This window comes from Phyllobates terribilis, unplaced genomic scaffold, assembly GCF_046119375.1.
Source record: "Phyllobates terribilis strain yellow unplaced genomic scaffold, ASM4611937v1 Scaffold_7__3_contigs__length_470593459, whole genome shotgun sequence".
Classification (NCBI taxonomy): Eukaryota; Metazoa; Chordata; class Amphibia; order Anura; family Dendrobatidae; genus Phyllobates; species Phyllobates terribilis.
Window position 1 is genome coordinate 13,542,745 of NW_027362767.1, and position 26,882 is coordinate 13,569,626.

The window sequence follows — 26,882 nt, forward strand, 5'->3', positions numbered from 1 at the left end:
TGTAGTGAATGTATCAGTGTGTGCAGTGTATGTATCAGTGTGTGCAGTGTATGTATCAGTGTGTGCAGTCTATGTATCAGTGTGTGTAGTGTATCAGTGTGTGCAGTGTATCAGTGTGTGCAGTGTATGTATCAGTGTGTGTAGTGTATGTATCAGTGTGTGCAGTGTATGTATCAGTGTGTGCAGTGTATGTATCAGTGTGTGTAGTGTATCAGTGTGTGCAGTGTATGTATCAGCGTGTGCAGTGTGTGTATCAGTGTGTGCAGTCTATGTATCAGTGTGTGCAGTGTATGTATCAGTGTGTGCAGTGTGTGTATCAGTGTGTGTAGTGTGTGTATCAGTGTGTGTAGTGTATGTATCAGTGTGTGCAGTGTATGTATCAGTGTGTGTAGTGTATCAGTGTGTGCAGTGTATGTATCAGTGTGTGCAGTGTATGTATCAGTGTGTGCAGTGTGTGTATCAGTGTGTGCAGTGTATGTATCAGTGTGTGCAGTGTATGTATCAGTGTGTGCAGTGTATGTATCAGTGTGTGCAGTGTGTGTATCAGTGTGTGTAGTGTGTGTATCAGTGTGTGTAGTGTGTGTATCAGTGTATGCAGTGTATGTATCAGTGTGTGTAGTGTATCAGTGTGTGCAGTGTATGTATCAGTGTGTGCAGTGTATGTATCAGTGTGTGTAGTGTGTGTATCAGTGTGTGCAGTGTGTGCAGTGTGTGCAGTGTGTGTATCAGTGTGTGCAGTGTATGTATCAGTGTGTGCAGTGTGTGTATCAGTGTGTGTAGTGTGTGTATCAGTGTGTGTAGTGTGTGTATCAGTGTATGCAGTGTATGTATCAGTGTGTGTAGTGTATCAGTGTGTGCAGTGTATGTATCAGTGTGTGTAGTGTATGTATCAGTGTGTGCAGTGTGTGTATCAGTGTGTGCAGTGTGTGTATCAGTATGTGCAATGTATGTATCAGTGTGTGCAGTGTATGTATCAGTGTGTGTAGTGTGTGTATCAGTGTGTGCAGTGTATGTATCAGTGTGTGCAGTGTGTGTATCAGTGTGTGCAGTGTATGTATCCGTGTGTGCAGTGTATGTATCAGTGTGTGCAGTGTGTGTATCAGTGTGTGCAGTGTATGTATCAGTGTGTGCAATGTATGTATCAGTGTGTGCAGTGTGTGCATCAGTGTGTGTAGTGTGTATCAGTGTATGCAGTGTATGTATCAGTGTGTGTAGTGTATCAGTGTGTGCAGTGTATGTATCAGTGTGTGTAGTGTATCAGTGTGTGCAGTGTGTGTATCAGTATGTGCAGTGTATGTATCAGTGTGTGCAGTGTATGTATCAGTGTGTGTAGTGTGTGTATCAGTGTGTGTAGTGTATGTATCAGTGTGTGCAGTGTGTGTATCAGTGTGTGTAGTGTGTGTATCAGTGTGTGTAGTGTGTGTATCATTGTATGCAGTATATGTATCAGTGTGTGTAGTGTATCAGTGTGTGCAGTGTATGTATCAGTGTGTGCAGTGTATGTATCAGTGTGTGTAGTGTGTGTATCAGTGTGTGCAGTGTGTGTATCAGTGTGTGCAGTGTGTGTATCAGTGTGTGTAGTGTATGTATCAGTGTGTGCAGTGTATGTATCAGTGTGTGCAGTGTGTGTATCAGTGTGTGCAGTGTGTGTATCAGTGTGTGCAATGTATGTATCAGTGTGTGCAGTGTATGTATCAGTGTGTGCAGTGTATGTATCAGTGTGTGTATCAGTGTGTGCAGTGTGTGTATCAGTGTGTGCAGTGTGTGTATCAGTGTGTGTAGTGTATGTATCAGTGTGTGCAGTGTGTGTAGCAGTGTGTGTAGTGTGTGTATCAGTGTGTGCAGTGTGTGTATCAGTGTGTGCAGTGTATGTATCAGTGTGTGCAGTGTATGTATCAGTGTGTGTAGTGTGTGTATCAGTGTGTGCATTGTATATATCAGTGTGTGCAGTGTATGTATCAGTGTGTGCAGTGTATATATCAGTGTGTGTAGTGTATGTATCAGTGTGTGTAGTGTATGTATCAGTGTGTGCAGTGTGTGTATTAGTGTGTGTAGTGTGTGTATCAGTGTGTGCAGTGTGTGTATCAGTGTGTGCAGTGTATGTATCAGTGTGTGCAGTGTATGTATCAGAGTGTGCAGTGTGTGTATCAGTGTGTGCAGTGTGTGTATCAGTGTGTGCAGTGTATGTATCAGTGTGTGTAGTGTATGTATCAGTGTGTGCAGTGTGTGTATCAGTGTGTATAGTCTATGTATCAGTGTGTGCAGTGTATGTATCAGTGTGTTCAGTGTGTGTATCAGTGTGTGCAGTGTATGTATCAGTGTGTGTAGTGTGTGTATCAGTGTGTGCAGTGTATGTATCAGTGTGTGTATTGTATGTATCAGTGTGTGCAGTGTATGTATCAGTGTGTATGATCTATGTATCAGTGTGTGCAGTGTGTGTGCAGTGTGTGTATCAGTGTGTGCAGTGTGTGTATCAGTGTGTGCAGTGTGAGTATCAGTGTGTATCAGTGTGTGCAGTGTATGTATCAGTATGTGTATTGTGTGTATCAGTGTGTGTAGTGTATGTATCAGTGTGTGCAGTGTGTGTATCAGTGTGTGCAGTCTATGTATCAGTGTGTGCAGTGTATGTATCAGTGTGTGTAGTGTATGTATCAGTGTGTGCAGTGTGTGTATCAGTGTGTGCAGTGTGTGTATCAGTGTGTGCAGTGTATGTATCAGTGTGTGCAGTGTATGTATCAGTGTGTGCAGTGTGTGTATCAGTGTGTGCAGTGTGTGTAGTGTGTGTATCAGTGTGTGCAGTGTATGTATCAGTGTGTGCAGTGTATGTATCAGTGTGTGTATCAGTGTGTGCAGTGTGTGTATCAGTGTGTGTAGTGTATGTATCAGTGTGTGCAGTGTATGTATCAGTGTGTGCAGTATGAGTATCAGTGTGTGCAGTGTGTGTATCAGTGTGTGTAGTGTATGTATCAGTGTGTATAGTGTATGTATCAGTGTGTGTAGTGTGTGTATCAGTGTGTGCAGTGTATGTATCAGTGTGTGCAGTGTATGTACCAGTGTGTGCAGTGTATATATCAGTGTGTGTAGTGTATGTATCAGTGTGTGTAGTGTATGTATCAGTGTGTGCAGTGTGTGTATCAGTGTGTGTAGTGTGTGTATCAGTGTGTGCAGTGTGTGTATCAGTGTGTGCAGTGTATGTATCAGTGTGTGTATCAGTGTGTGCAGTGTGTGTATCAGTGTGTGCAGTGTATGTATCAGTGTGTGTAGTGTATGTATCAGTGTGTGCAGTGTGTGTATCAGTGTGTGTAGTCTATGTATCAGTGTGTGCAGTGTATGTATCAGTGTGTGCAGTGTATGTATCAGTGTGTTCAGTGTGTGTATCAGTGTGTGCAGTGTATGTATCAGTGTGTGTAGTGTATGTATCAGTGTGTGTATTGTATGTATCAGTGTGTGCAGTGTATGTATCAGTGTGTGTGATCTATGTATCAGTGTGTGCAGTGTGTGTATCAGTGTGTGTATCAGTGTGTGCAGTGTGTGTATCAGTGTGTGCAGTGTATGTATCAGTGTGTGCAGTGTATGTATCAGTGTGTGTAGTCTATGTATCAGTGTGTGTAGTCTGTGTATCAGTGTGTGCAGTTTGTGTATCTATGTGTGCAGTGTATGTATCAGTGTGTGTAGTGTATGTATCAGTGTGTGTAGTGTATGTATCAGTGTGTGTAGTGTATGTATCAGTGTGTGCAGTGTATGTATCAGTGTGTGCAGTGTATGTATCAGTGTGTGCAGTGTATGTATCAGTGTGTGCAGTGTGTGTATCAGTGTGTGCAGTGTGTGTATCAGTGTGTGCAGTCTATTTATCAGTGTGTGCAGTGTATGTATCAGTGTGTGTGATCTATGTATCAGTGTGTGTAGTGTATGTATCCGTGTGTGCAGTGTATGTATCCGTGTGTGCAGTGTATGTATCCGTGTGTGTAGTGTATGTATCAGTGTGTGTAGTGTGTGTATCAGTGTGTGCAGTGTATGTATCAGTGTGTGTAGTGTGTGTATCAGTGTGTGCAGTGTATGTATCAGTGTGTGCAGTGTATGTATCAGTGTGTGTAGTGTATGTATCAGTGTGTGTAGTGTGTGTATCAGTGTGTGCAGTGTATGTATCAGTGTGTGCAGTGTGTGTATCAGTGTGTGCAGTGTATGTATCAGTGTGTGCAGTGTATGTATCAGTGTGTGTAGTCTATGCATCAGTGTGTGCAGTGTATGGATCAGTGTGTGCACTGTGTGTATCAGTGTGTGTATCAGTGTGTGCAGTGTGTGTATCAGTGTGTGCAGTGTGTGTATCAGTGTGTGCAGTGTGTGTATCAATGTGTGCAGTGTGTGTATCAGTGTGTGCAGTCTGTGTCTCAGTGTGTGCAGTGTATGTATCAGTGTGTGTAGTGTGTGTATCAGTGTGTGCAGTGTGTGTATCAGTGTGTGCAGTGTGTGTATCAGTGTGTGCAGTGTATGTATCAGTGTGTGCAGTCTATGCATCAGTGTGTGTAGTGTATGTATCAGTGTGTGTAGTGTATGTATCAGTGTGTGTAGTGTGTGTATCAGTGTGTGCAGTGTGTGCAGTGTATGTATCAGTGTGTGCAGTGTGTGTATCAGTGTGTGCAGTCTATGCATCAGTGTGTGTAGTGTATGTATCAGTGTGTGTAGTGTATGTATCAGTGTGTGTAGTGTGTGTATCAGTGTGTGTATCAGTGTGTGCAGTGTGTGTATCAGTGTGTTCAGTGTATGTATCAGTATGTGTATTGTGTGTATCAGTGTGTGTAGTGTATGTATCAGTGTGTGCAGTGTGTGTATCAGTGTGTTCAGTGTGTGTATCAGTGTGTGCAGTGTATGTATCAGTGTGTGTAGTGTATGTATCAGTGTGTGTATTGTATGTATCAGTGTGTGCAGTGTATGTATCAGTGTGTGTGATCTATGTATCAGTGTGTGCAGTGTGTGTATCAGTGTGTGTATCAGTGTGTGCAGTGTGTGTATCAGTGTGTGCAGTGTATGTATCAGTGTGTGTAGTCTATGTATCAGTGTGTGTAGTCTATGTATCAGTGTGTGCAGTTTGTGTATCAATGTGTGCAGTGTATGTATCAGTGTGTGTAGTGTATGTATCAGTGTGTGCAGTGTATGTATCAGTGTGTGCAGTGTGTGTATCAGTGTGTGCAGTGTGTGTATCAGTGTGTGCAGTCTATCAGTGTGTGCAGTGTATGTATCAGTGTGTGTGATCTATGTATCAGTGTGTGTAGTGTATGTATCCGTTTGTGCAGTGTATGTATCAGTGTGTGCAGTGTATGTATCCGTGTGTGTAGTGTATGTATCAGTGTGTGTAGTGTGTGTATCAGTGTGTGCAGTGTATTTATCAGTGTGTGTAGTGTGTGTATCAGTGTGTGCAGTGTATGTATCAGTGTGTGCAGTGTATGTATCAGTGTGTGTAGTGTATGTATCAGTGTGTGTAGTGTGTGTATCAGTGTGTGCAGTGTGTGTATCAGTGTGTGCAGTGTGTGTATCAGTGTGTGCAGTGTGTGTATCAGTGTGTGCAGTGTATGTATCAGTGTGTGCAGTGTATGTATCAGTGTGTGCAGTGTATGTATCAATGTGTGTAGTCTATGCATCAGTGTGTGCACTGTGTGTATCAGTGTGTGTAGTGTGTGTATCAGTGTGTGCAGTGTGTGTATCAGTGTGTGCAGTGTGTGTATCAGTGTGTGCAGTGTGTGTATCAATGTGTGCAGTGTGTGTATCAGTGTGTGCAGTCTGTGTCTCAGTGTGTGCAGTGTATGTATCAGTGTGTGTAGTGTGTGTATCAGTGTGTGCAGTGTGTGTATCAGTGTGTGCAGTGTATGTATCAGTGTGTGCAGTCTATGCATCAGTGTGTGTAGTGTATGTATCAGTGTGTGTAGTGTATGTATCAGTGTGTGTAGTGTGTGTATCAGTGTGTGCAGTGTATGTATCAGTGTGTGCAGTGTGTGTATCAGTGTGTGCAGTCTATGCATCAGTGTGTGTAGTGTATGTATCACTGTGTGTAGTGTATGTATCAGTGTGTGTAGTGTGTGTATCAGTGTGTGCAGTGTGTGTATCAGTGTGTGCAGTGTGTGTATCAGTGTGTGCAGTGTATGTATCAGTATGTGTATTGTGTGTATCAGTGTGTGTAGTGTATGTATCAGTGTGTGCAGTGTGTGTATCAGTGTGTGCAGTCTATGTATCAGTGTGTGCAGTGTATGTATCAGTGTGTGTAGTGTATGTATCAGTGTGTGCAGTGTATGTATCAGTGTGTGCAGTGTATGTATCAGTGTGTGCAGTGTGTGTATCAGTGTGTGCAGTGTATGTATCAGTGTGTGCAGTGTGTATCAGTGTGTGCAGTGTGTATCAGTGTGTGCAGTGTATGTATCAGTGTGTGCAGTGTATGTATCAGTGTGTGTAGTGTATGTATCAGTGTGTGCAGTTCATGTATCAGTGTGTGTAGTGTATGTATCAGTGTGTGCAGACTATGTATCAGTGTGTGCAGTGTATGTATCAGTGTGTGTAGTGTGTGTATCAGTGTGTGCAGTGTATGTATCAGTGTGTGTAGTGTATGTAGCAGTGTGTGCAGTCTATGTATCAGTGTGTGCAGTGTATGTATCAGTGTGTGCAGTGTGTGTATCAGTGTGTGCAGTGTATGTATCAGTGTGTGCAGTGTATGTATCAGTGTGTGTAGTGTATGTATCAGTGTGTGTATCAGTGTGTGCAGTGTATGTATCAGTGTGTGCAGTGTATGTATCAGTGTGTGCAGTGTATGTATCAGTGTGTGTAGTGTATGTATCAGTGTATGTATCAGTGTGTGCAATGTGTGTATCAGTGTGTGCAGTCTATGTATCAGTGTGTGTAGTCTATGTATCAGTGTATGTAGTGTATGTATCAGTGTGTGCAGTGTATGTATCAGTGTGTGCAGTGTGTGTATCAGTGTGTGCAGTCTGTGTATCAGTGTGTGTAGTGTATGTATCAGTGTGTGCAGTGTACGTATCAGTGTGTGCAGTGTATGTATCAGTGTGTGTAGTGTATGTATCAGTGTGTGTAGTGTATGTATCAGTGTGTGTAGTGTGTGTATCAGTGTGTGTAGTGTATGTATCAGTGTTTGCAGTGTATGTATCAGTGTGTGTAGTGTGTGTATCAGTGTGTGTAGTGTGTGTATCAGTGTGTGTAGTCTGTGTATCAGTGTGTGTAGTGTATGTATCAGTGTGTGCAGTGTATGTATCAGTGTGTGCAGTGTATGTATCAGTGTGTGTAGTGTATGTATCAGTGTGTGTAGTGTGTGTATCAGTGTGTGTAGTGTGTGTATCAGTGTGTGTAGTGTATGTATCAGTGTGTGTAGTGTATGTATCATTGTGTGCAGTGTGTGTATCAGTGTGTGCAGTGTGTGTATCAGTGTATGCAGTGTGTGCAGTGTGTGTATCAGTGTGTGCAGTGTATGTATCAGTGTGTGCAGTGTATGTATCAGTGTGTGTAGTGTATGTATCAGTGTGTGTAGTGTGTGTATCAGTGTGTGCAGTGTGTGTATCAGTGTGTGCAGTGCGTGTATCAGTGTGTGCAGTGTGTGCAGTCTATGTATCAGTGTGTGCAGTGTGTATCAGTGGCTGCAGTATATGTATCAGTGTGTGCAGTGTGTGTATCAGTGTGTGCAGTGTATGTATCAGTGTGTGTAGTGTATGTATCAGTGTGTGTAGTGTATGTATCAGTGTGTGTAGTGTGTGTATCAGTGTGTGCAGTGTGTGTATCAGTGTGTGCAGTGTATGTATCAGTGTGTGCAGTGTGTGCAGTGTATGTATCAGTGTGTGCAATGTATGTATCAGTGTGTGCAGTGTGTGTATCAGTGTGTGCAGTGTGTTTAGTGTGTGTATCAGTGTGTGCAGTGTGTGTATCAGTGTGTGCAGTGTGTGTATCAGTGTGTGCATCAGTGTGTGCAGTGTGTATCAGTGTGTGCAGTGTGTGTAGTGTGTGTATCAGTGTGTGCAGTGTGTGTATCAGTGTGTTCAGTGTGTGCAGTGTATGTATCAGTGTGTGTAGTGTGTGTATCAGTGTGTGCAGTGTATGTATCAGTGTGTGCAGTGTATGAATCAGTGTGTGCAGTGTATGTATCAGTGTGTGCAGTGTATGTATCAGTGTGTGCAGTGTATGTATCAGTGTGTGCAGTGTGTGTAGTGTGTGTATCAGTGTGTGCAGTGTGTGTATCAGTGTGTGCAGTGTGTGTATCAGTGTGTGCAGTGTATGTATCAGTGTGTGTACTGTATGTATCAGTGTGTGCAGTTTGTGTATCAGTGTGTGCAGTGTATGTATCAGTGTGTGTAGTGTATGTATCAGTGTGTATAGTGTATGTATCAGTGTGTGCAGTGTGTGTATCAGTGTGTGCAGTCTATGTATCAGTGTGTGCAGTGTATGTATCAGTGTGTGCAGTGTGTGTATCAGTGTGTGTGATCTATGTATCCTTGTGTGCAGTGTATGTATCAGTGTGTGTGATCTATGTATCAGTGTGTGTAGTGTGTGTATCAATGTGTGCAGTGTATGTATCAGTGTGTGCAGTGTGTGTATCAGTGTGTGTGATCTATGTATCAGTGTGAGTAGTGTGTCTATCAGTGTGTGTAGTCTGTGTATCAGTGTGTGCAGTGTGTGTATCAGTGTGTGCAGTGTATGTATCAGTGTGTGTAGTGTGTGTATCAGTGTGTGCAGTGTATGTATCAGTGTGTGCAGTGTATGTATCAGTGTGTGCAGTGTGTGTATCAGTGTGTGCAGTGTATGTATCAGTGTGTGCAGTGTATGTATCAGTGTGTGTAGTGTATGTATCAGTGTGTGCAGTGTATGTATCAGTGTGTGCAGTGTGTGTATCAGTGTGTGCAGTGTATGTATCAGTGTGTGCAGTGTAAGTATCAGTGTGTGCAGTGTGTGTATCAGTGTGTGTAGTGTATGTATCAGTGTGTGCAGTCTGTGTATCAGTGTGTGCAGTGTATGTATCAGTGTGTGTAGTGTATGTATCAGTGTGTGTAGTGTATGTATCAGTGTGTGCAGTGTGTGTATCAGTGTGTGTAGTGTATGTATCAGTGTGTGCAGTCTGTGTATCAGTGTGTGCAGTGTATGTATCAGTGTGTGTAGTGTATGTATCAGTGTGTGTAGTGTATGTATCAGTGTGTGTATCAGTGTGTGTAGTGTATGTATCAGTGTGTGCAGTCTGTGTATCAGTGTGTGCAGTGCATGTATCAGTGTGTGCAGTGTATGTATCAGTGTGTGTAGTGTATGTATCAGTGTGTGCAGTGTGTGTATCAGTGTGTGTAGTGTATGTATCAGTGTGTGCAGTCTGTGTATCAGTGTGTGCAGTGTATGTATCAGTGTGTGTAGTGTATGTATCAGTGTGTGTAGTGTATGTATCAGTGTGTGCAGTGTATGTATCCGTGTGTGCAGTGTATGTATCAGTGTGTGCAGTGTGTGTATCAGTGTGTGTAGTGTGTGTATCAGTGTGTGTAGTGTGTGTATCAGTGTGTGCAGTGTGTGTATCAGTGTGTGCAGTCTGTGTATCAGTGTGTGCATTGTGTGTATCAGTGTGTGTAGTGTATGTATCAGTGTGTGTATCAGTGTGTGCAGTCTGTGTATCAGTGTGTGCAGTGTGTGTATCAGTGTGTGCAGTGTATGTATCAGTGTGTGCAGTCTATGTATCAGTGTGTGTAGTGTATGTATCAGTGTGTGTATCAGTGAGTGCAGTGTATGTATCAGTGTGTGCAGTGTGTGTATCAGTGTGTGCAGTCTGTGTATCAGTGTGTGCATTGTGTGTATCAGTGTGTGCAGTGTATGTATCAGTGTGTGTAGTGTGTGTATCAGTGTGTGTAGTGTGTGTATCAGTGTGTGCAGTGTGTGTATCAGTGTGTGCAGTGTGTGTATCAGTGTGTGCAGTCTGTGTATCAGTGTGTGCATTGTGTGTATCAGTGTGTGCAGTGTATGTATCAGTGTGTGTAGTGTGTGTATCAGTGTGTGTAGTGTGTGTATCAGTGTGTGCAGTGTGTGTATCAGTGTGTGCAGTCTGTGTATCAGTGTGTGCATTGTGTGTATCAGTGTGTGTAGTGTATGTATCAGTGTGTGTATCAGTGTGTGCAGTCTGTGTATCAGTGTGTGCAGTGTGTGTATCAGTGTGTGCAGTCTATGTATCAGTGTGTGTAGTGTATGTATCAGTGTGTGTATCAGTGTGTTCAGTCTATGTATCAGTGTGTGCAGTCTATGTATCAGTGTGTGCAGTGTATGTATCAGTGTGTGTAGTGTATGTATCAGTGTGTGTATCAGTGTGTGCAGTGTGTGTATCAGTGTGTGCAGTGTGTGTATCAGTGTGTGTAGTGTGTGTATCAGTGTGTGCAGTGTATGTATCAGTGTGTGCAGTCTATGTATCAGTGCGTGTGTAGCACCCTGAGGATTCGGCTGCTACAGGGGTATTGCACCTCAACCCAGAGGTGTGATATTCCACTCCCGGGTAAGGATGGAGTGTGGAACTGAGCTCAGTTAGCTGCATGCACTACACACATCCCATTTCCGAGGAACAGACCGACGGTACTCCCACTAGAGAAATGTGCAGGTACGACAGTGTCTGTTCCTGGCTGGAGTGGGAGGGGGGTGGAACATCCCAGTAGTGTAGGGGCAGATAGGGGGAGCAGCCTGGGTAAAGCTAGGAGCTCATTGGGTGCTGGTCACCTGAGCTCACACATAGAGGGAGTATATAAGGTGGGAACCATCTTAGATCAGGGTCAGTCTGTGAGACGTCAGTCTTTTGTAGAGGTTTGGTCAGTCTGAGAGAGCCTGAGAAGCAGAGAGAGAGGAGAAAGAAGGACCCAGAAGGGGGAGAAGAGGGAACTCCAAGAACCCAAAATTAGATCAGAGGGTGAAGAGTTGGCAACAGGGTACCGGATCCCAAGCTGGTGGAGGCTACAGCACACCTTAGCCAGAGACCGGAGGTCGTGGGCAGGATCTGCCACGACCACCCACTAAATCCACCCGGAAGGCAAACCAAGAATAGGGTCAGGGAACCCAGAGACAAGGGTTTACCAACAAGAGGCCCGAGGGAGCCGGACTTAGGTGGATCCCTGGTGGGGAAGGCCAGAGAGAAGGACAAGTCAGAAAGGGAGCTCAGGACCACGTTCCAGAATCACCTGGGGGTTGGCCGAGTCCAAGATCTGGTGGACGCAGCACGGCTCGGGCGGTCACTTAAGGCCAGAGTGACCACAAGAACAGCAGTAAGTAAAAACCCTGAACTGCACAGCCCGGCTCGGAGTCTTCTTAACATCCACACTGCACCACCACTACCACCATCCTCTACACCTGACCCCCTGAGGCTATACCCCTCCCGTTGAGGGTTATACTACCAGAGCTGCACAAGCACCACCAGCCTCAGCGGACCCTGCTGCAGCGGCGGCCGTATTGACCGCAAATCAACGGGTGGCGTAGTCGACACAAAGAACACTAATAACATCTGTAAGGACTGCCACACACTGAGCTTGACACCCTGGGCACGGACCGGGTCACCGCCACTCGGAGACTACAACCCCCATCTGATCCGGCTCCGGGTATCCCCCAAACAACACTGGCCCAGGGGGCGCGTCAACTTTGGCGTAGTCGGCAGGATAACGTGCCCGCAACAACCGGGTACTGCGTGCCTGAAGAAAAGTTCACCGTTACCTCAAAAAGAAGTCTCCCGCCGGTTCCGGAGGGTCCCCGCCAACGGACCCCATCACAGGTCGTTTCCCGCCGGTTGTCCGCCATTTGCAGCTTTTTCCCGCCATCCATGGAGTTTCCCGCCACTGGGAGACGATTCCCGCCATTTCCGAAGATTTCCTGCCTTGGAAGAGCGGACGCCATTATGGGCGTGCCAGAGGGTGGCAAAAGGCCACCTCCCATCGTGGGCCAGGTCGAAGAATGGCGCCAAAAGCGGAAACCGCGCCCACCAACAGAGACTGTGATGCTGGAAGTGTCCATCAGCGTGAGAGAACTGCCTCTGGAACTGAAGTTGCCCCGGGACCACCCTCAATGTGGGCGGAGACAGAACAAGAGAGCAAAGATGGGTGCAGCCTGGAGGAGTCTGGAGAGAGCGCACCCGGAGACAAGACGTCTGGAGGAGAGTCCAGAGAGAGCGTACCCGGAGATGGAGGGAGAGACAGGCAGCACCGACCCAGTGGTCAGGAGCCTGCTGCAAGCAACAACCCCACTAGACTTAGTGGAGATCCTGGCACAGCTCCCCCGAGACCGGGAGTGTGCACAGACCACGCTGGAGGGCCTCGCACGGAGGATGGCCCAGGTGCAGCGGGAGACGTTGGCGGAGTGGAGCCGAGAGATGGCCCAGCAGACCGGAACCCGTCAGCGGAGCACGCCGCCCGAGACGAGGAGACAGACCGCCTCTGAGGATGGCGCAGGAGGAATGAAGGCAGGAGACGGCGCCGAGAAGGGAGCTGAACGGACGGAGGCAGGTAAAGGGGACGTCTCTACCCCGAGCCGGGAAACCGCGTGCCTGCCCCAGCTCCCCGTCGCAGAGCCCGAATTTCCCCCTGCCGTGCCCGTCGCTGCATCGTCACCGCCGCCGACTAGGCCTCAACCGGAAACCGCGGCCGCGACCCCTGTGACGTCACGCGCTTCGACCCTGAGCGCGGCAAAGCAGGAAATACCATCAGCCTGGTCGCAAGGCCTAGTACACCCGGGCGCCGCCATTCCAACAGCGCCCCCTACCTCCGCGGAGCCACCAGCCTGGTCGCAGGGCCGAGTAACCCAGGGCGCCGCCGTTCTTACGGTGCCCTTTGCCTTTAGGGTGCCCCAAGCCTGGTCGCAAGGCCTGGTCGACCCGGGCGCCGCTACCATCAACGCGCCCTCAACATCTAGAGTGCCGCACCTGGGTGAAGACCTGTTCGCCCAGCATACGTGCCCGGATGGGCAGCCCTTTGTATGGCCCCAGGAGTATATTCAGCTGGAACTCCAGAGAGCAAGGCCCATGTGCGAACCCCTGATTCCGGCTCCGAAGCCCGTAAAGAGGACCTCGCCCCCGCTGGAGGAGGCACAGTTTGAGTGGGACCCCACCGGAGAAGACCTCATGGGGTTCACTCAGGAGACTCGGGCGGCCGCAGCGGAGCGTGCAGAGTGCTGCCGGCAGCAGCTCGAGGTCTTCGAGAGGGAGCGGAGAGAGAGGCAGGTCCGGGAACAGCAAATGCAGATAAGGAGCGCGGAGCAGAAGAGCCGGACCAGGAGGAAACCCCGTGCAGCTCATGGTCCCCGTGCCACCGGGACTGTGATAAAATTCAATATGCAGCACAGATGGGGCTTTATTAGAGACCATCACACCCCCGGCGACGTCTTTGTAACCCGCAGAGACGTAGAAAGCCATCTGCCGGAGGGACACAGAGGTCGTGACCTGTACGTAGGGGTCGAGGTCACCTTCACCCGGCACAAGTGTGCCAAAGGACCCTACGCCCTCCATGTGCATCGCCTGACGGAGGAGGAGCTGCGGTGTGAGGAGGAGCAAGAGGACCCGGACGGGTCTGAAGAATCTAAAGAAGGAGCAGGAGGACGCCGTCGTTGAAGTACGGTAGAGAGAGACTGTACATAGTTACCCGTCAGGGTATAAGAACTGTTCTAGTTAAAATATAGTCCCCGTTGGGACCAGCAGATTGAACTGAAACCCGTGTGTCCCTATTCCCACTGACCGAGGACTGAGAGCGGTCAATCCTCCCTAATACCTGGCCGAGGACTGAGAGCGGCCATATTTCCCTTGTATATAGTTGCGCTTCCTAAAGCGCCCCCTACCGGTTTTATAGGGAACTGTTTTCTTCCAAGAGAGACTGTCGCACCTTACCCGGTCACAAGTTGCACCGTGGCCGGAGGAACAAGAATGTTATTTATGAAAAGTTTTATATGAAAAGTTTGATAGCTGATAATATATATGATGTTTTATATGTTGATGTTTATGAAAAAAAAAAAAATTGTATGTTTTGATGTTTTGTTATCTTACAGCCCGAGGACGTGCTGTGGTTTACCAGGGGGGAATGTAGCACCCTGAGGATTCGGCTGCTACAGGGGTATTGCACCTCAACCCAGAGGTGTGATATTCCACTCCCGGGTAAGGATGGAGTGTGGAACTGAGCTCAGTTAGCTGCATGCACTACACACATCCCATTTCCGAGGAACAGACCGACGGTACTCCCACTAGAGAAATGTGCAGGTACGACAGTGTCTGTTCCTGGCTGGAGTGGGAGGGGGGTGGAACATCCCAGTAGTGTAGGGGCAGATAGGGGGAGCAGCCTGGGTAAAGCTAGGAGCTCATTGGGTGCTGGTCACCTGAGCTCACACATAGAGGGAGTATATAAGGTGGGAACCATCTTAGATCAGGGTCAGTCTGTGAGACGTCAGTCTTTTGTAGAGGTTTGGTCAGTCTGAGAGAGCCTGAGAAGCAGAGAGAGAGGAGAAAGAAGGACCCAGAAGGGGGAGAAGAGGGAACTCCAAGAACCCAAAATTAGATCAGAGGGTGAAGAGTTGGCAACAGGGTACCGGATCCCAAGCTGGTGGAGGCTACAGCACACCTTAGCCAGAGACTGGAGGTCGTGGGCAGGATCTGCCACGACCACCCACTAAATCCACCCGGAAGGCAAACCAAGAATAGGGTCAGGGAACCCAGAGACAAGGGTTTACCAACAATAGGCCCGAGGGAGCCGGACTTAGGTGGATCCCTGGTGGGGAAGGCCAGAGAGAAGGACAAGTCAGAAAGGGAGCTCAGGACCACGCTCCAGAATCACCTGGGGGTTGGCCGAGTCCAAGACCTGGTGGACGCAGCACGGCTCGGGCGGTCACTTAAGGCCAGAGTGACCACAAGAACAGCAGTAAGTAAAAACCCTGAACTGCACAGCCCGGCTCGGAGTCTTCTTAACATCCACACTGCACCACCACTACCACCATCCTCTACACCTGACCCCCTGAGGCTATACCCCTCCCGTTGGGGGTTATACTACCAGAGCTGCACAAGCACCACCAGCCTCAGCGGACCCTGCTGCAGCGGCGGCCGTATTGACCGCAAATCAACGGGTGGCGTAGTCGACACAAAGAACACTAATAACATCTGTAAGGACTGCCACACACTGAGCTTGACACCCTGGGCACGGACCGGGTCACCGCCACTCGGAGACTACAACCCCCATCTGATCCGGCTCCGGGTATCCCCCAAACAACACTGGCCCAGGGGGCGCGTCAACTTTGGCGTAGTCGGCAGGATAACGTGCCCGCAACAACCGGGTACTGCGTGCCTGAAGAAAAGTTCACCGTTACCTCAAAAAGAAGTCTCCCGCCGGTTCCGGAGGGTCCCCGCCAACGGACCCCATCACAGGTCGTTTCCCGCCGGTTGTCCGCCATTTGCAGCTTTTTCCCGCCATCCATGGAGTTTCCCGCCACTGGGAGACGATTCCCGCCATTTCCGAAGATTTCCCGCCTTGGAAGAGCGGACGCCATTATGGGCGTGCCAGAGGGTGGCAAAAGGCCACCTCCCATCGTGGGCCAGGTCGAAGAATGGCGCCAAAAGCGGAAACCGCGCCCACCAACAGAGACTGTGATGCTGGAAGTGTCCATCAGCGTGAGAGAACTGCCTCTGGAACTGAAGTTGCCCCGGGACCACCCTCAATGTGGGCGGAGACAGAACAAGAGAGCAAAGATGGGTGCAGCCTGGAGGAGTCTGGAGAGAGCGCACCCGGAGACAAGACGTCTGGAGGAGAGTCCAGAGAGAGCGTACCCGGAGATGGAGGGAGAGACAGGCAGCACCGACCCAGTGGTCAGGAGCCTGCTGCAAGCAACAACCCCACTAGGCTTAGTGGAGATCCTGGCACAGCTCCCCCGAGACCGGGAGTGTGCACAGACCGCGCTGGAGGGCCTCGCACGGAGGATGGCCCAGGTGCAGCGGGAGACGTTGGCGGAGTGGAGCCGAGAGATGGCCCAGCAGACCGGAACCCGTCAGCGGAGCACGCCGCCCGAGACGAATAGACAGACCGCCTCTGAGGATGGCGCAGGAGGAATGAAGGCAGGAGATGGCGCCGAGAAGGGAGCTGAACGGACGGAGGCAGGTAAAGGGGACGTCTCTACCCCGAGCCGGGAAACCGCGTGCCTGCCCCAGCTCCCCGTCGCAGAGCCCGAAATTCCCCCTGCCGTGCCCGTCGCTGCATCGTCACCGCCGCCGACTAGGCCTCAACCGGAAACCGCGGCCGCGACCCCTGTGACGTCACGCGCTTCGACCCTGAGCGCGGCAAAGCAGGAAATACCATCAGCCTGGTCGCAAGGCCTAGTACACCCGGGCGCCGCCATTCCAACAGCGCCCCCTACCTCCGCGGAGCCACCAGCCTGGTCGCAGGGCCGAGTAACCCAGGGCGCCGCCGTTCTTACGGTGCCCTTTGCCTTTAGGGTGCCCCAAGCCTGGTCGCAAGGCCTGGTCGACCCGGGCGCCGCTACCATCAACGCGCCCTCAACATCTAGAGTGCCGCACCTGGGTGAAGACCTGTTCGCCCAGCATACGTGCCCGGATGGGCAGCCCTTTGTATGGCCCCAGGAGTATATTCAGCTGGAACTCCAGAGAGCAAGGCCCATGTGCGAACCCCTGATTCCGGCTCCGAAGCCCGTAAAGAGGACCTCGCCCCCGCTGGAGGAGGCACAGTTTGAGTGGGACCCCACCGGAGAAGACCTCATGGGGTTCACTCAGGAGACTCGGGCGGCCGCAGCGGAGCGTGCAGAGTGCTGCCGGCAGCAGCTCGAGGTCTTCGAGAGGGAGCGGAGAGAGAGGCAGGTCCGGGAACAGCAAATGCAGATAAGGAGCGCGGAGCAGAAGAGCCGGACCAGGAGGAAACCCCGTGCAGCTCATGGTCCCCGTGCCACCGGGACTGTGATAAAATTCAATATGCAGCACGGATGGGGCTTTATTAGAGACCATCACACCCCCGGCGACGTCTTTGTAACCCGCAGAGACGTAGAAAGCCATCTGCCGGAGGGACACAGAGGTCGTGACCTGTACGTAGGGGTCGAGGTCACCTTCACCCGGCACAAGTGTGCCAAAGGACCCTACGCCCTCCATGTGCATCGCCTGACGGAGGAGGAGCTGCGGTGTGAGGAGGAGCAAGAGGACCCGGACGGGTCTGAAGAATCTAAAGAAGGAGCAGGAGGACGCCGTCGTTGAAGTACGGTAGAGAGAGACTGTACATAGTTACCCGTCAGGGTATAAGAACTGTTCTAGTTAAAATATAGTCCCCGTTGGGACCAGCAGATTGAACTGAAACCCGTGTGTCCCTATTCCCACTGACCGAGGACTGAGAGCGGTCAATCCTCCCTAATACCTGGCCGAGGACTGAGAGCGGCCATATTTCCCTTGTATATAGTTGCGCTTCCTAAAGCGCCCCCTACCGGTTTTATAGGGAACTGTTTTCTTCCAAGAGAGACTGTCGCACCTTACCCGGTCACAAGTTGCACCGTGGCCGGAGGAACAAGAATGTTATTTATGAAAAGTTTTATATGAAAAGTTTGATAGCTGATAATATATATGATGTTTTATATGTTGATGTTTATGAAAAAAAAAAAAATTGTATGTTTTGATGTTTTGTTATCTTACAGCCCGAGGACGTGCTGTGGTTTACCAGGGGGGAATGTAGAACCCTGAGGATTCGGCTGCTACAGGGGTATTGCACCTCAACCCAGAGGTGTGATATTCCACTCCCGGGTAAGGATGGAGTGTGGAACTGAGCTCAGTTAGCTGCATGCACTACACACATCCCATTTCCGAGGAACAGACCGACGGTACTCCCACTAGAGAAATGTGCAGGTACGACAGTGTCTGTTCCTGGCTGGAGTGGGAGGGGGGTGGAACATCCCAGTAGTGTAGGGGCAGATAGGGGGAGCAGCCTGGGTAAAGCTAGGAGCTCATTGGGTGCTGGTCACCTGAGCTCACACATAGAGGGAGTATATAAGGTGGGAACCATCTTAGATCAGGGTCAGTCTGTGAGACGTCAGTCTTTTGTAGAGGTTTGGTCAGTCTGAGAGAGCCTGAGAAGCAGAGAGAGAGGAGAAAGAAGGACCCAGAAGGGGGAGAAGAGGGAACTCCAAGAACCCAAAATTAGATCAGAGGGTGAAGAGTTGGCAACAGGGTACCGGATCCCAAGCTGGTGGAGGCTACAGCACACCTTAGCCAGAGACCGGAGGTCGTGGGCAGGATCTGCCACGACCACCCACTAAATCCACCCGGAAGGCAAACCAAGAATAGGGTCAGGGAACCCAGAGACAAGGGTTTACCAACAAGAGGCCCGAGGGAGCCGGACTTAGGTGGATCCCTGGTGGGGAAGGCCAGAGAGAAGGACAAGTCAGAAAGGGAGCTCAGGACCACGCTCCAGAATCACCTGGGGGTTGGCCGAGTCCAAGACCTGGTGGACGCAGCACGGCTCGGGCGGTCACTTAAGGCCAGAGTGACCACAAGAACAGCAGTAAGTAAAAACCCTGAACTGCACAGCCCGGCTCGGAGTCTTCTTAACATCCACACTGCACCACCACTACCACCATCCTCTACACCTGACCCCCTGAGGCTATACCCCTCCCGTTGGGAGTTATACTACCAGAGCTGCACAAGCACCACCAGCCTCAGCGGACCCTGCTGCAGCGGCGGCCGTATTGACCGCAAATCAACGGGTGGCGTAGTCGACACAAAGAACACTAATAACATCTGTAAGGACTGCCACACACTGAGCTTGACACCCTGGGCACGGACCGGGTCACCGCCACTCGGAGACTACAACCCCCATCTGATCCGGCTCCGGGTATCCCCCAAACAACACTGGCCCAGGGGGCGCGTCATGTGTAGTGTATGTATCAGTGTGTGCAGTGTATGTATCAGTGTGTGTAGTGTGTGTATCAGTGTGTGCAGTCTGTGTATCAGTGTGTGCAGTGTGTGTATCAGTGTGTGTAGTGTGTGTATCAGTGTGTGTAGTGTGTGTATCAGTGTGTGCAGTCTGTGTATCAGTGTGTGCAGTGTGTGTATCAGTGTGTGTAGTGTGTGTATCAGTGTGTGCAGTGTATGTATCAGTGTGTGTAGTGTGTGTATCAGTGTGTGTAGTGTGTGTATCAGTGTGTGCAGTGTATGTATCAGTGTGTGTAGTGTGTGTATCAGTGTGTGCAGTGTATGTATCAGTGTGTGCAGTGTATGTATCAGTGTGTGTAGTCTATATATCAGTGTGTGCAGTGTATGTATCAGTGTGTGTAGTGTGTGTATCAGTGTGTGTAGTGTGTGTATCAGTGTGTGCAGTGTATGTATCAGTGTGTGTAGTGTGTGTATCAGTGTGTGTAGTGTGTGTATCAGTGTGTGCAGTCTGTGTATCAGTGTATGCAGTGTGTGTATCAGTGTGTGCAGTGTGTGTATCAGTGTGTGCAGTGTGTGTATCAGTGTGTGCAGTGTATGTATCAGTGTGTGCAGTCTATGTATCAGTGTGTGTAGTGTATGTATCAGTGTGTGTATCAGTGAGTGCAGTGTATGTATCAGTGTGTGCAGTGTATGTATCAGTGTGTAGTGTATGTATCAGTGTGTGTAGTGTATGTATCAGTGTGTGCAGTCTATGTATCAGTGTGTGCAGTCTATGTATCAGTGTGTGCAGTGTATGTATCAGTGTGTGCAGTGTGTGTATCAGTGTGTGCAGTGTGTGTATCAGTGTGTTCAGTGTGTGTATCAGTGTGTGCAGTGTATGTATCAGTGTGTGCAGTCTATGTATCAGTGTGTGCAGTGTATGTATCAGTGTGTGTAGTCTATGTATCAGTGTGTGTAGTGTATGTATCAGTGTGTAGTGTATGTATCAGTGTGTGCAGTGTATGTATCAGTGTGTGCAGTGTGTGTATCAGTGTGTGTAGTGTATGTATCAGTGTGTGCAGTGTATGTATCAGTGTGTGTAGTGTATGTATCAGTGTGTGCAGTCTATGTATCAGTGTGTGCAGTGTGTGTATCAGTGTGTGCAGTCTATGTATCAGTGTGTGCAGTGTATGTATCAGTGTGTGTAGTGTATGTATCAGTGTATGTATCAGTGTGTGTAGTGTATCAGTGTGTGCAGTGTATGTGTGGCACCCCAGGGGTCTGGTTTCCACAGTAATAGCAATATTACGTCTGTGAGCAGGTGGGAGGTCTCCTGGGCAGGAATCCTAAGCATGCCACACCTCCTGCCCAGTCCTGGGAGGGGAAGAACTTCCCCTACATAAACTGGGGCTGAAGCAGGGTTAGAGAGAGGAGTTCCAGACTAGTGTTGAGCCACCCCCGTAGTGTTCGAGTTCGGTTCGGTTCGTCGAACACCCGTGTGTTCGCCGAACTGTTCGTCGAACACCTTCGAACACCGTTAAAACCAATGGCAGGCAAACAAAAACACATAGAAACACATAGAAAACACCTTCAAAGGTGTCCAAAAGCTGACAAACTGCTCAGAAGACACAACTAACACATGGAAAAGTGACAAGTACATATAGTCATGCGAAAAGAAAAGAGGTGGAGGAGTAAAAGGAGGGGGAGACACAGATATAGGCATGTCATGCCCTTCTAAAATCCAAAAAGTGAGAAGCCGAGACGGCCAGTCCGCTCCTGCCCGTGCCACCTCCGTGTCGCCGGGTTTGTGCCAGAGCCGCGGTGAACCCTGACGGCCAGCCCCCCTCTCCCAATACTGGTGCCTGTCCGCTGGTGGGTCGAGAGAGCCCCCCTGTGGTGGAGGCAGCTCTAAGCTTTTTAATTTAAATTGTCCCTCTAATTTGAATGAATACACTTTAAATCCATTTACAAGGATCTATTGGAGGGCAAGTCTCATGCCAGCAGCCGCGTAATTCCAGCTCCAGTAGCGTCCACTAAAGCTGCTGCAGTTAAAAAGCTTTTATAAGGATCGAGCTCGGCTGTCCACCGCAAGGCATCCTAGTGCCAGTCCCAGCCCCTATGCCTTGGGGTGCCTCCTGATGCTCTTCACTGAGTATCCCGTGGTGCCGAAGCATTTCCTTTGAAAAAATTAAGTGTCCAAACTACAGGTGGTGTAGCTTGCTTAACAGCCGGGATAATCCGCTGACTAGCAGACACTGCTACTAGGCACAAAGTATTTCCTGGGCTAGATGCAGTTAAAAATTTGTAAGTAGATACTCTCGTTGGATGCTGAGAAAGCATTCCATAGAGTCTCCTGGCACGCCATATATGATTCTCTTAAAAAGCTTGGGGTAGGGGTCTAGGGGACCCTTTTATAGCCAAAATCACGGCCCTGTATCACAATACGTCACCTAGGCTGAAGATAAATGGAACTGTAGCACCGAGGGCTCGGTTGCTACAGACGTATTGCACCTCACCCAGAGGTGTGATATCTCACTCTCAGATAAGGATGGAGTGTGGATCAGGACCCGACACCTGCATGCATTACACCACATTGCCGTGGGGCAGGGCGACCAATATGCCCCTGAGATGGGCACGACAGTCCCTGTCCCTGGCTGGAGTGGGGGGAGGGAACACTGAGGAAGGGGAACCCTGCAGTGCAGGAGCAGGGAGGAAGCAGTTCCTGGGTGCATTGAGAAGGGAGTATAAAAGGTGGGCACCATCTTAGTTCAGTGCAGAGAAGTCTGAGCAGAAGTGGCAGGGAGCAGGGGCTCTGCATGAGCTCTGCTCCGGAGGCGGGCCTAGTAACAGAGGCCCAGGCCTGCAAGAGGGAGAAGGAAGGAAGAGGAGCGGAGAAGGCTCCAGGAACGAGGAATGAAGGGATCCCAGGGGTGCGGACGGGCGAGTCGCCACCGCACGCCCGAATCCACCTGCGTGGAGGGGTCAGGCCAAAGGGGGAGACCGGTCCCCGAACTAGTGGAGGCAGGAAACGACCCTCAGCTAGAAACCGGAGGCTCTGACATTTTATGTGGCGCAGCCCCTTGCTCCACCCGCTAGGAAGGCACCACATAGGGTCAGGGAAACTGGCGCCAAGTTTACCAAGAGGAGGCCCGAGGCAGCCGGACAGAAGTGTTGGTAAGAAAGGCCAGACAAAGGACACACAAAGGGGGTCCTGTGAAGCGCTCCAAAGTTATCTGGGAGTTGTCTGAGCCCCTCACCTGGTGAGCACAGTACGACGTGGGCAGCCGTTACCTGCAGACGTGGTCTGGATAATAAGAACTGTGAGTAAAGGCCCTGAACTGCATCACTGACTCCGTGTCGTTACTGCTGCTGCCCTGCACCATCACCCCCATCCTCCGCATAAACTGCCCTGAGGCTATACTCCTCCCGTGGGGAGTTATGCTACGCTCTGCTGCACCCACAACACCAGCCTCAGCGGTCTGCCCTGGAGCGGCGGTTCACTCTGACCGCAATCCACGGGTGGCGTAGTCGGACATTTAAACATGAAAACCACATAAATAGTTCCGCCACTGGTTTGACCGCCCTGAGCCACGGAACCGGATCGCCGCCACGAAGACTACAACCACCAGCATCCACCAAAAAGGGTCCGGCTCCGGGTGTCCCAAGGCCCAGGGGGTGCGTCAGAACATTTTCATCACCTTTCACAATCACCAATGGGACAAGGCAGGGATGTCCTCTGTCCCCTCTCTTATACATCCTAGTGACGGAGCACCTGCTCTCATCAATTCGCCATAACCCCAATATTAGGTGGATTGAGGTGGGAGGCACCGAGTACAAGTGCTCTCTATTTGCTGATGATGTCCTAGTATATATCACTCAATTACATATATCCATCCCTGCTGTTATGGCTGAAATAGATCACTTTGTTACATGGTAAAATTTTAAAATCAATGCAGCGAAGTCTGAGGCCCTCGATGTCTCCCTCCCCAAATCCATATAGGATTCCATCCAGTCCAACTTTCCCTTTGCCTGGCCCTCACAGGGTATCAAATACTTAGGAATTCCTATTCATAGAGACCTCTCCCATCTATGTTATCTTAATTTTGGGCCCTTTATTGAACAATTCCATACAGACCACGGTTGGCAAGTTAGAACTGTAAGATTCACTACGTGAACCACTGGTGTTTTGTGGAAAAGCACATGTACACCGCGTTCCAAATTATTATGCAAAAAGTGTTTAGGAGTGATAAGGGAAGAATTTGTTTGTTTGTCAGTTAAACTCATTGATGGTGATGTGTGTCAGGGCTCTTTATATCACTGTAAGCAATTGCAGACACCTGTGCTAATTAGTTTGGCAGGTGTGTCCAATGAAAGGCAAGACTACTTAAGAAGGCTCTCTCACATTATTAAGCAGCCTACATTTTCTGCCAAAATGGGAAAGAAAAAGGATGTGTCGGCTGCTGAGAAGCAACAAATTGTGGAGTGTTTAGGTCAAGGCATGACTACAATCAACATTGTGCGATGATCAGGATGAAGTATCTTGGCAATCAAGAAGTATGTAGCTGATTCACAGTACACACGTGTGCGTGCTGATAAGGGCAAATTGAGGACTCTTTCCTACAGGCAATTACGTCAGGTTGAAAGAGCAGCGGCAAAAAAGCCTTGTCATAGCAGCAGACAAGTTTTTGAAGCTGCTTGTGCCTCCAACGTCCCCCGAACAACAAGATGCAGGGTCCTTCAGAGGTTTGCAGCTGTGCATACGCCATCCTGTCGACCTCCTCTATCCACTTCACACAAGCAGAAACGGCTCCAGTGGGCCAAACATTAAATGAAGACTGATTTCAAAACTGTTTTGTTCACGGATGAGTGCCGTGCAGCGCTCGATGGTCCAGATGAATGGAGTGGAGGATGGCTGGTTGATGGACACCCCACGCAAACACGGCTACAGCGCCAACAAGGAGGAGGTGGAGTAATGTTTTGGGCTGGAATCATGGGGAGAGAGATTGTCGGCCCCTTTAGGATCCCTGAAGGCGCTAAAGATGAACTCCATAATGTATGTGGATTTTCTCAAACAGCACTTCCTGCCATGGTTCAAGAAGAAGAACCGTGTATTTCACAGCAAGATCATTTTTCTGCATGATAATGCACCATCTCATGCTGCACATAAAACATCTGCATCTCTGGCTGATATGGGCATAAAAGGGGACAAACTTATGGTGTGACCCCCATGCTCCCCTGACCTCTACCCCATTCAGAACCTTTGGAGCATCATTAAAAGGAGTGTCTATGATGGCGGGAGGCAGTTCACATCTAAGCAACAGCTCTGGGAGGGTATTCTGTCCTCATGCAAAACAATTGAAGCAGAAACCATCCAAAACCTGACAAATTCAATGGACGAGAGAGTTCAGAAGCTCCTTTCGAACAAGGGGTCCTATGTGAAAATGTAACATCACCTAGAATAAAGTTTTGAGTTGAAAACTGTTTGATTTCAGTTTCTAACAACCTGCTAATGCTTATAATTTCAAAAATGACCATTTTTTTGGTCTTTATTAAAATGAAAAGGTTGATCGAAAAGTTTGGGGGATCTAAGAGTGTGGCAACCCAGTAGTCATGATTACTTCGAATTCTGACAATATGAGGGTCATGCTGCAGGTAGTGCAGCAAGAAGGCACTTATGTGTCTTGCGCATCTCGGAGCCCCAAAATTATTTTCCGGGCTAGATGCAGCTAAAAATTATTATTAATTTTAAATCTGGTGAAGCTTATTATAGATGGCCTAATAGGATCAGTGCTGCACACTGCTACAAAGCCCAAATTATTTTCCAGTCAAGATACAGATAAACATGATTAGTAATTTGAAAGCTTAAAACGGTTGGTAGGGTGATTTTAACCAATCATCAAGCTTTTACTCTCCCCAGGATGACACAGGGGTAGAAAAGTCGTTTCGGATCCATGATTTGTTCATCTTTATGAACGTGAGTCTGTCTACATTATCAGTGGAGAGCCGCGTGCGCTTATCTGTCAGCACACCACCAGCAGCGCTGAACACACGTTCAGACAGAACGCTGGCTGCGGGGCATGACAAGATCTCCAAGGCGTAAGTGGCTAGCTCCGGCCATTTATCCAGATTGGAAGCCCAAAAAGAGCAAGGGTCCAGTGACACAGTCGTGGCTTCAATGTTTACTTGGAGATACTCCTGTACCATCGTCTCTAGGCGTTGACTATGTGTCAGACTTCTTGTCTCCTGTGGCCTTGCAATGGATGGGCTAAAAAAGTGGTGAAATGATTCCGCAAAATTGATGTTACCAGCAGATACTGTGGTTCTGTTACGGTTTGAGTGCTGAACACTTGACGGTCCCACGGTTGGCAAGTTGGAACTGTGAGATTCACTACGTGCACCACTGGTATTTTGTGGAAAAGCACATGTAAGATTCTGCAACAGTCTCTGCTGATACTCCTGCATGCGTGCATCCCTTTCTATGGCAGGAATAATTTCTGCAAATTTACTTTTGTACCGGGGATCTAACAGTGTGGCAACCCAGTAGTCAGGATTATTTCTAATTCTCACAATTCGAGGGTCATGTTGCAGGTAGTGCAGCAAGAAGGCACTCATGTGTGTTGCGCATCCAGGAGCACCAAGTCCCTGTTGTGTTGGTGGCGAGGTAACAATCATGCTTCCTTCCTCTGTCCTCTCCCCCCAACCTCGCACAACAGAAATGTGATCAAGGTCTCCCTCATCTGATGAGTCTTCCATCAGTTCGTCCTCCACTTCTTCCTGGGCTCCTGCACCTTCCTCACTAGTTTGGCTGCTACCATGCGCCCTGGTAAAACCATCTCCCCCACCCTCACATGCCTGCCGCCTTGGTGCTGCCGACCGTCTGGACCTTGCAGATGTTAGCCCTTCCGCATACAACTCCTCCTCCTCTACTTCCTCCACCTCCTCTTGTGCCACCACCTGACTCCGAATTCTGTTTAACATGTGCTCCAGCATGTAAATCACCGGAATAGTCATGCTGATAATGGTATCGTCAGCACTAAACATCTTCGTCGCCATTTCAAAACTGTGCAGAAGGGTGCATAGGTCCCTGATCTGAGACCACTCCTCCAGCGTGATTTGCCCCACCTCTGAATCTCGTTGGCCCAGGCTATACGTCAGAACGTATTGCACCAGGGCTTGTCGGTGCTGCCACAGTCGCTGCAACATGTGCAGAGTTGAATTCCACCGGGTAGGCACATCGCATTTTAGCCGGTGAAGTGGCAGGCCCAACGACTTCTGTAGAGATGTAAGTCGCTGAGCTGCGGGATGCGAACGGCGGAAGTGAGCACACAGCGACCGTGCCCTCTGCAGAAGGCCATCTAGTCTGGGATAGTGGGCTAAAAATTGCTGGACAACCAGGTTCAACACGTGAGCCATACAAGGCACGTGTGTGACATTGCCCCGGCGAAGGGCCGCACCCAGGTTTGCAGCATTGTCGCACACGGCCTTCCCTGGTTTCAGGTCCATTGGAGACAACCATTCATGAAATTGGTTCTCCAGAGCTGACCACAACTCCTCAGCTGTGTGACTCACATTTCCCAGACATTTCAATGTAAAAACCGCCTGATGACGTTGAGCCCTACTGCCAGCATAGTAAGGAGGTGTGCAGGATCCCTTCTGCGCAGTTAGAAAGCTTGTGGCATGACCAGACAGGCTTTGGGTGCAGGTGGAAGACCGAGAGGAGGTTGAGGAGGCAGAAGCAGTGGAGGAACTTTGACATAAAGAGGATTGACGCACAACTCGTGGGGACGGCAAGACTTGGACAGCAGCCCCTTGTCCTGCTGTCACCATAGTTACCCAGTGCCCAGTCAGCGACATGTAACGCCCCTGTCCATGCCTACTCGTCCAAGTGTCTGTGGTGAAATGCACCCTGTCACACACAGAGTTTCTCAAAGAAGCGGTGATGTTGTGTGCGACATGCTGGTGGAGCGCAGGCACACCTTTCTTTGAGAAGTAGTGCCGACTGGGCATCTGGTACTGGGGCACTGCGACGGAC